The sequence below is a fragment of the Festucalex cinctus genome, chromosome 20, assembly GCF_051991245.1.
Source record: "Festucalex cinctus isolate MCC-2025b chromosome 20, RoL_Fcin_1.0, whole genome shotgun sequence".
Classification (NCBI taxonomy): Eukaryota; Metazoa; Chordata; class Actinopteri; order Syngnathiformes; family Syngnathidae; genus Festucalex; species Festucalex cinctus.
In genome coordinates, this window is record NC_135430.1 from 14,156,167 (window position 1) to 14,165,727 (window position 9,561).

The 9,561-nt window shown below is 36.1% G+C and overlaps 1 long non-coding RNA gene across 1 annotated transcript; it reads left to right on the forward strand.

Annotated features, from left to right (window-relative positions):
- The first annotated feature begins 1,192 nt into the window (after positions 1–1,192).
- LOC144009567 (uncharacterized) lies at positions 1,193–8,455 on the forward strand. The gene is made up of 3 exons (XR_013280968.1): positions 1,193–1,777; positions 2,941–3,039; positions 4,371–8,455. It is a non-coding gene; the product is annotated as an uncharacterized LOC144009567 (long non-coding RNA).
- Positions 8,456–9,561: the final 1,106 nt, after the last annotated feature.

A 9,561-nucleotide genomic window follows, 5' to 3' on the forward strand; every position in this document is an offset into this window, starting at 1 on the left:
TTGTTTCACAAATACCAGGATGACATTTTTTTTTTTATTCAAGGAAAAAAAGGAAGGAAGAAAAGAAGGAATTCTTCCAAAAATATATATAGTCACCCTAAGATTTGGAAATACCTATTAAAATTAAGCTATCACAATTTCATTATCCTCATAGCATAGTTGCCAAAGTCATATTTGAACATTTTCAGAAAATACAACAAAAAAAATCAGTTGATTCCACCTATTACAATAACCTGGATGACTTTCAATCTATATAGAAATGCTTATTTATTTATTATTATTTTTAAATAATATTGTGGTGGGAAGTAAAAACGATTTGGGTAATAGGCTAACAATTTGTAGGCCTATTTTATATTGTCATGATCAATTTCCACATATATACATGTACATATACACACATATGTATTTATATTTCACATTCATATGATCAGTATGTCACTGTGTCTTCAAAAAAAACGTGTTTAACATCATCTCCTGTACGTGTGCTTGTGAGTGATGTTGGTGCCCACACGGAATCATAGTTGGGCTTTGAGAAGCCTTTTCAGCAGCCCCGTTTCGTTACTTATTTATCTTTTATTTGGATTCTTAATTAGTTCTTTCTCCCTTGAGACGTCTTCACACTGTCAGAAAAATCGGATCCATTTATCGATTCGCTACGTGTGCGTGTTTAATTCAGCGTGTTCCTGCTCAACAGGTTATTTTAATTCCCGTCAATATCTTGAATCAATGTACAAATATAGGAACAGGAGAGATGCAAATCTTTTAGACTTTTGTGACAAAAAAGAAAATGTGACATCCCCCTTTCTTTTTTTTTTTCCTACCTTCAACCCCCAGCCGTGTGTTTTCATCAATTCACTTGGGGATAACTCCATTTTCCTATTTATACTCTTCTTCATCATCATCATCATGGCCATCATTATTTCTTTCTTTTTTTTTTTTTTTCAATAATGGACATGTTGGCTGAAGAGACAAATCATGCACTAATTAATCCGCCATTAGTGGGTGCAAGGGCGTGTAAGAGGGTGTGACTATGTTGGAGTGAGGAAGAATAGAATATAAATGTACATTTATTGTGTGAGTGAGAGAGAAAAAGAGAGAGAGAGAGAGAGAGAGAGAGTCTATTGAACAACTGTTGGTACTGCAACCTCTCCTCATTCATCCTCTCTCTCTCTCTTTATAGATCTCCTGTCTGCTTTCGCTTTCTCTCATACGCATCGTGTCTTATCAGTCTTCCTCCTCCTCTTTTTGCATCCATCCTCCCGCCCCTTGTCCATCTCTACCTCCGTATCCCATTCTCTCCGCTCCATCACTCTCTTATGCCTCATCAGACCGCATGCTCTCCATTTCTCTCTCTCTCTCGCTTCCTCCCTCTCATTGGCCCCGCCGGCTCCTCACTTCATTCGCCGCGGCCAGAAAACCGCACGCTCCCTTTTTCCTTGAATGGACCCCGAGAAGGGAAGAAGAAGTGCGGCGGGGAGAGGACGGCTTTTTTTTGTTTTTTTTTTGTTTTGTTTCGCCAGCATCAGTACCAATTCGTCCGGCGCCGCATCCCCTGTTTCCGACTGGGATCAACCTCCTCCTTCTTTTCAGGGAGCTCTTCCTTACAACTGGGAGGGGGAGGTGAGATCACCACCTCCCAGTTTGCCACGGACCCTCAGGAAGGCATCAGGCTGAAAGAGCGCAGGAAGGGGAGGGAATTTTTTTTTTTTTTTTTTTTTTTAGAGGTGCGCCAGGAGAGGCAACACCCTGGGTTACAGGAAAAAAGGAAGAAAAGCGGGTAAGAGGCCAACAACTGACTGCACCTGTGGTTTCTCCTGCGCTGGAGAATCTTGAAATTTCACTCAACTTTAGGATTTTATATATATATATATATATATATATTTTGCTATATATAAAAAAAATAATAATAAAAAATGCCAAAAAGGAAGAGGTGGGTGCCCCATACATTAAAATGTGAGGGACTCCAATAAATTACTCACATACCCACACAAACAGCTGGATAAGAGACATGCCACTCCCATTGAACTTCAGTTTTATTACCACAGTATTTTTAACAACCTGTATAGTACTTACCTTGTCGAGTTATTCTGCATAAAAGGGCAAGGATTATTCCTCGTGTTTGATTTTAGCCGTTAGCTGTCAAGCATAATCTGATGGGTGCTTCCACGGAATAATCAATACGACTTGGTATTGACGACCTCCCGATTTTTGTATGTGTGCGCTCGGGAGAGAAAAGAGAGTGAAATGATTTCTCGCTTCTTCTCCGCTTGGCGCCCTGAGGTTTATTTATTTTTTTTGTTTTTTTGTTTTCTTCTGAAGATGGTCTGGGTTGGGCCACACTAGCTGAGTATGTGTTTGTATGGCTGCGGGTGGTAAATCTGATCTCTGCAGTCTGTGGGTGGGTGGGGAGGTTCTGACTGTTTTTGGCTCTGGATGTGCATGTGTAATTTGTCATATTTAGGTGCGTATGGGTGCACGATTTTTTTTTCGACGAGGGAGAGATAAAAATTAAAAAGTGGAGGGAGACAAAGAGAGTAAACGCTCATAAAGGCTTATTTGGGTTTTACCTTCATATTTAATTTCTTCATCTCTTTAATTTGACAATAGAAAAAGAGGAGTGAAAACTACTTCAGAATTTAAAACAATTTTAAACATCTAAGAAATAAGTGCTGGAAAATGTAGGCTACTGTATTGTGCTTAAAATGTATTTATTTCGCCAAACTAATGTGTTCACAGCATGTGTTGCACCCTCCCCTCCGTACTACAATCCATGTGTTAATTTCTCGCATTGTGGGGCCTTTGAGGGTTGGGGGGGTTGCTGGTGGTAATGGATCGCACCGAAGCAGCTCCTGGAATGACCTCCATAACCTCACGTCCCCCCCCCCCCTACATGTGAACCCCCCCTCCGTTACCAATATCTTCCCTTACCCTGACCCACAGCCCCGGTTCTCATTATGACAGGGCCAAAGCAACAGCGGCAATGACAGAAGCAGAGAAAGCCAAAAGTCACCAGCGGAAGCTGATCTGGCTGTGGTTGAGGTAAGAAGCCTTGCTGTGGGAATTTTGCATCTTTATTTTTTTATCTTCATATTTTCGTCCATTACGCTGTCACCTCTAGTTTTGCTTCCAGAAGTGAGAGAATCTAACCTAAGCTTTTATGCTCCATTTTTTTGTTTTGTTCCTGCCCTACACGCACACTGCTGGTTCATGGGTCATTCCAAAATTGGAGGACAATTCACTATTTTTCTAAAAAAAAAAAAACGGATCATTTCTTGTTCATATTTTGTTATGTTTTCAAGAAAACGTAAATGATTTGATTGTACTTTTTTCCATTCTCAGCCCTGTTACAGAAAAAAAAATACATGATCAGCAACACGGATACAAAAGACAGTTTTGCAAATCAATGCTAATGTTATAGTTTTAGCACATGTACATGCTAGCTGTGTTAGCTGTTAGGTCAACTCATCAAGAGCAAAAAGCTTTATACTAATGACTAAAAATACTACTAATAATAATAATTATGGTAACAGGATCTTAAGTTTGCAAATCAATGCTAACATTACAGGTTTTTGCTGAAATGTATATGCTAGCTGTGTTAGCTGCTAGGCTAACTATCAAGAACAAAAATTGTTTATATATTAATATTATTAATAATAATAATAATAATAATAATAATAAAGAAAACTATTATAGTAGCAGTTATTCAAGTAACAGGCTGTAAATCAATGCTAATGTTACAGTTTTTGCTCAAGAGTACAAGCTAGCTGCGTTAGCTGCTAGGCTAACTTATCAGCTTTATAATAATTATAAAAACAAATGACAATAAACGATGATGATGGGGTTTCAAGTAAGAAGGTTGCAAATTAATGCTAATTTTGGAGTTTTTGCTAAGTGTAGCCCATATGTCGGTCTATTGGCGGTTGTAACTAACCAAGTACAAACAGCTCCATAAAGAAAAAAGAAAAACTTGAAAAAATATTTCTCACATTTTTTTTTTAAATATATGAAATTAGAAGGAAGGCCTGACCTGAGCATTTAGCTTAATTGTCATTTTTGCTAATTCACTTATTTTCGCTTTCTCTAAATGTATTAAAACTTTTTAGTTATAGAGTTGTGTGTATGTTGACACAAATGCTTTCAGAGCATATTTACTACTATTTAAAATAGGTCTGCGGGTAGAATAAAACATTTCAACGAGTGCAAGGAAAATGTCAACAAAATCACCACAATATAAAGAGTATTTAGGAATCACCTTTATGATACCTATATTTTGTGGAATGACTTTGAAATTTTCCATTTCAAAATGTCTTCCAATTCTGGAATGACCCTCGTATTGAAACTGCCACCATTGTCAATTTTCTCCTTTGCAGAGGAGCCATTGATGGAACTTTGCCTCACACTGCAGTGAGGCGTCTTCAATCAATGCAACCGCCACCTTTCTCAATCTGTTTATGTGTCTGTTTGCCACTGGAGCATGAAGAAGGGCTGCTGCTGATGGCAGCAGTGATGGCCATGGTGGTGGGGATGATGATGCAATGGCAGTGGAACTGCTCACATGGTTTCTGGTTAGCCTCCTGTGTATACTGAAAGACTCTCTTCGGTGACGGGTATTCTTGGGTGGATAATACGGATCACGTTGTTATTGCTTAAGAATACGCGTAGTCGAGGAGAGTCCTCTCTTCGCCCAACACCTGACACCCACCCACCCACTTCACCTCACCCCGCACCTCACCCCAACATCCTACCCATCCAGGGGAGGACTATTAGTTTGGGTGGCTCTTCTTTGAACTTGAAATCATTGCAATTTTTGTTTTGCTTTCCCTGCCTTCATGCATCTGTCTTTGTGTTGATGGGCAAAAAATGCGTCTTGTTTTCTTTTGTGTTTGTCTGCTGTGCTGCTTTGAGGTTGTTTGTCGCAAAAGTTAAGCATAGGGTCAACATGTAGCACAGTAAGGAGAAGCAGTGATTTTATTTAAATTTGACATCAATATGACATCCCGAGTCAGACTTTGTTTTTCTGAGATGGCCAACCTAGTTAACACAAGCCAACCATTTCAATCGATCTATTCCTCGAAGCGAAAATAAATGTCTTATAAATTTGGTTTAAATTTAAAAACAGGTCATCGCAAGGCCACAGTGAAAAGTGCTAGCTTGCAAGCTAACAGGCTTAGGCCTAGTAGTAGCTCACAATAACAGTCTGAGAGCTGTTTTTAGCTAATTTTTAGGTGCAGAATCCGAAACTAATCTCAGTTTTTCCTCTATCACGTCGTTTCTTAAAACATGAAATATCATTCCCATGAAGAGATGACAAGAAAAGACGGAGAAGCCATGCTAACTGCTAAGCTAGCCTAAGATTGACACGGCTCGTGCGTTTAAATTAACATTAGAATTAAGTGCTTGGGTGATAGAGTCAAAGACGTTATGGTTGAAAATGTATAATGGCAGGCAAATTAATAAGTGTCTGAACTCTAAAGAGAAAATTATATAACGGTTAACAGAACCGGATATGGATTATGGTACGCTATGCCGGACACCAACCAGGAGGAGTGGCCTTTAAAGTTTAAAGTATATTAAAGTATAAAATATTTATAATATCGGTAATATTATTTATTTATTGTTCACAATAAAGTTGAGTTTTTATTTTGACTTTTGAGGGCCGCATACTAATTGTTTTTGAAATTACATTACAGTAGATGCATCCTTTATATATATATATATCAATTTATCTTTGAATCTAGACAAGAAAATACCGTTTGCTGCTATAAACAATGTGAATTGTTGATATAATTTTTTGCTAAATAATAATAATAATAATAATAATAATAATAATAATAATAATAATAATAATAATGGTCATTACGTTGGCGTATTTGTATTGTTAAATAAAACCTTTACTTCAGGTCCCGGGGATTTACATGAGAAAAATAAAATAATAATAATAATAATAATAATAATAATAATAATAATAATAATAATAATTGTGCACAAAATTATAATGCTCCTCCTGAAATAAAGTAAAAGTGCTCCACAGAGAAACAAATATATTTCGAGCCTTGTATTATAATGTATTTTTCCTTGTCAGGCAATACTCAAATATATAAATTGCCATACCCAAAACATTTTGCAGCTTTTTCATTACACACATATCAATAGATACTAATTCATTTCAACGGGTGTGCATCATTTTATAATTATCAGATTAACTGTAAGCGTGTACTGTAACAGCAGCGCCTCATCCCACTCAATTCCGCGCACGTTTACCGTTGTAGCGAGGCAAGCTAAGCTGCAGTTTAGCTTCCCCGTTCCCCGCTCGTTTATTCCCCTTTTTATGCAAATGCTCGCTCAAACGCCATTTATCTCCGTGAGGTTTATGACACTTGCATTATGGTTGTTTCTGCTGAGCCACGCAAACGAACACACTCGCTCGCCGGCAAAACAAAATCTACCATGACTGTCGGACAGCTCAATTTATGCATTGTGGAGCGAGGCATTATACAATTACTTCTTGCTCAAATGGTCTCGAACCGGCAGCGGGACAGTTTGCGACCCGCCAACGCACCATGAATATGGATTCCCCCCTCCTCTATGTCTGATAGCGCATTCTGAATCTTAACACCCATGTGAAATCCATTTAAACACATAATAGGATCAACTTGAGTCAGACAGTCATGTCCTCATACATGTCACGTCTCATGATGATACGCTGGAGATTTCCTCATCATGCTGGGCGAGAAGAAATTATTTTTGCACGCCTCTTTTGTCGAAAATTCAAATCTGATTTGCGTTTCTGTAGCAATCTTATTGTCGCTGTGATGTTATGCAGAACGTACCCAAGATTACAAAAGCAATAATTTTTTAGCCTGATTGTTGTTGTTTTTTTAAACAATTGCTACATGAATTATAATGTATCTTTATGGTTGAAATAGTATAAAGTATGGTTGGGGATGCCAAAAATGCAGAAATCACACACACAAAAAGAAAAAAATCTCAGCATTTTGGATTTATTAAAAGATTGCATCTGAAATTAGATTAGATGTGTGTAATCATGTCCGTGTTTATGTTCTTCCTAATATCCATCTGCATCATTTGCATGTTTTTCCAACATTGCATAATCTGCTGTATACTTGAAAATGTATAAGCCATTCCAGAATTGGAAAACATTTTAGGCAATAGTATTTTAGAAAATTTCACCATTTATTTGATATTTTTCACGTTTTCAAAAATAACTAATAAACCATCATAGTTTTATAATAATTGTATTTTTCTAGCTCAAGCAAAATCATATTTCATAAAATTTTTTTAATAAATACTTGACAAGTACATTTTTTGAATACCAATTTAATTTTAGTATAGTCTAAATATAGTAACGGGTTTAAAAATCAATGCTGAGTTTTGCTAGAGTAAATGCTAGCTAGCTGTAATGCTACCTGGTTTAAAAAAACAAAAAACAAAAAAACAAACAAAAACAAAACCTTAGCTAGCCAATCCATCAAAAAATAATTATCTTTTTCTGATTATATGAGTATAGTTTTGCTGAAGAGTAAATGCTATCTAGCTGTTATGCTAACTTGTCATAAACAAACTTAGCTAGCCATCACACAAAAAAAGAATTTATTTTTTATTTTTTTTTGATAATAGGATTATTTAGTTTTCATGAAAGAGTAATTGCTAACTAGCTGTTATGCTAACTGACCAAAAACAAACTTAGCTAGCCTAAATATAAAGAAGAATATTCTGTTTCTGGTTACATGAGTTATAGGGTTGAAAACTTGTGAAAAATTGAAGCACAATTAGCTTGCTAGCACAATTAGCTTGATGTCATTTTTGCTGAATCATGTTGCTCACTTTTCTTTGTTGCTTTCTTTTTCTCTTCCAGATAGCTCAAAATTGGTTTTAGTCACAATGTTTATAATTAAAAAACAACTTCAGAGCATTTAAACATTATTTATGGTATTTAAAATATATACTTTGATAGCAACAGAAAAAAAATGCATGTTTTAAAATGCTATTTTAAAATGTCCTCCAATTCGGGACTGACTCAGATCATTCTTGAATCATGTCCATTTGTCCACATATTTGGTCGTCCCAAATTCAGTATAAATATAGAATATCTCACACAGTTATTAATAAGTGTTGGTACTAATAAAATCATGACCTCGTTGAATGGCTCATCACTCATTGTATGCTTTGTTGTCCTGTTCCCAATCTCAATTAAATGTCTGTCTGTGTTTGTTTGCTGTATATAATACCAAAACGAATTTGTCCAAGATGATCAATTCAGCATTGTTTGCTCGTATTGATTATATCAACACTGGTTTCCGGTTTGATGTAGAGCAGTTGAGATCTGCTGTGACTCATGTGCTTGTGCCTGCAATTTTACTGCTCTGCACTAATGGGATGTTATATTTCTGCTGCTGATCATTCCTATTAAAGCTAAATAGGAATGAGCGCTGAATGCATTTCTCTCATTTCATCCTATTTTCACATATTGTAACTCACAATGGTCATACTGTGCAATTATGCTTTACTGTGTACACAAATAAAGGACCAAATTTTAAGAACAACAAGAAAGAGAAAAAAAAACTAAAACAAGTGCAGTATATTCTGCAGTCGTCTTTAGTTGAATATGCAGCCTACAGGCAGCCATTCATCATGTGAAACATTTTGGAGGTAATTTGATTGTACTGTGGAGGGCAGCATGGCTCAGGTGCTGGAGTGGCCTCGCTTGCTCCCGCGTCATGATTATGTGAATGAAGCAACAATGTGAGATTGGCTGAGGTCAAATGGTGCCATTTAAATTCAGTCTAGCAAGCCCTTTTAATGCCTGTCAGTTTGCCATTATTGGGAGGAGGGGCATTGGTATCAATGTTGACCATCTTGAGGGGAAAATATTTTATGTATTTCTAAAAGGTCACTGAAAGGCAGGTACATTTTGAGAAATATCCACGTTTATTATTCATCACCAATTCTATAGTAATTGTCGCATGTCCACTTAGATTAAATAAGACAATTATATCAGCCTTTAGTCTTTTCTTGTCACCAATTGGGGGCCTCGTTGCAGCTTAAATGACTATGTTATTACCTTTAGCGATATGGTATAAAAGACAATAATGTATAAATGTATATACAAAATATTTGATGAATGCAACTGAGCAAATACATTTAATTCACATTGAAGAAGCATTTTTCCCCAAAAAAATAAATTAAACCATCTGGCTTAGTTAAAAAAAAAAAAAAAAAAAGTAGACCTGGTAATTTTGGAAAATGTTATACTGTTAAAATAATTAATTGGTTTGTTCTTTGAGATAATAAATAGATAGATAATTGTGTACACAAAAAGGAACAGCATAATTTTTTTTGTGTTAAATTTGGCGTTTAATTGTGATGAATGTCTTTGTTTTAATTGTACATTTTGTACAAACAAATTAAAACAGAAAATGTAGGTTTTCCATTTATGACAACAATAATTACATTTGTATGAACATTTTGATACGTTGCGAAAACATGGAACACAAAAACAACTGAAATTGTGTAAATTTAGTTAGAACTACATTTAACAAT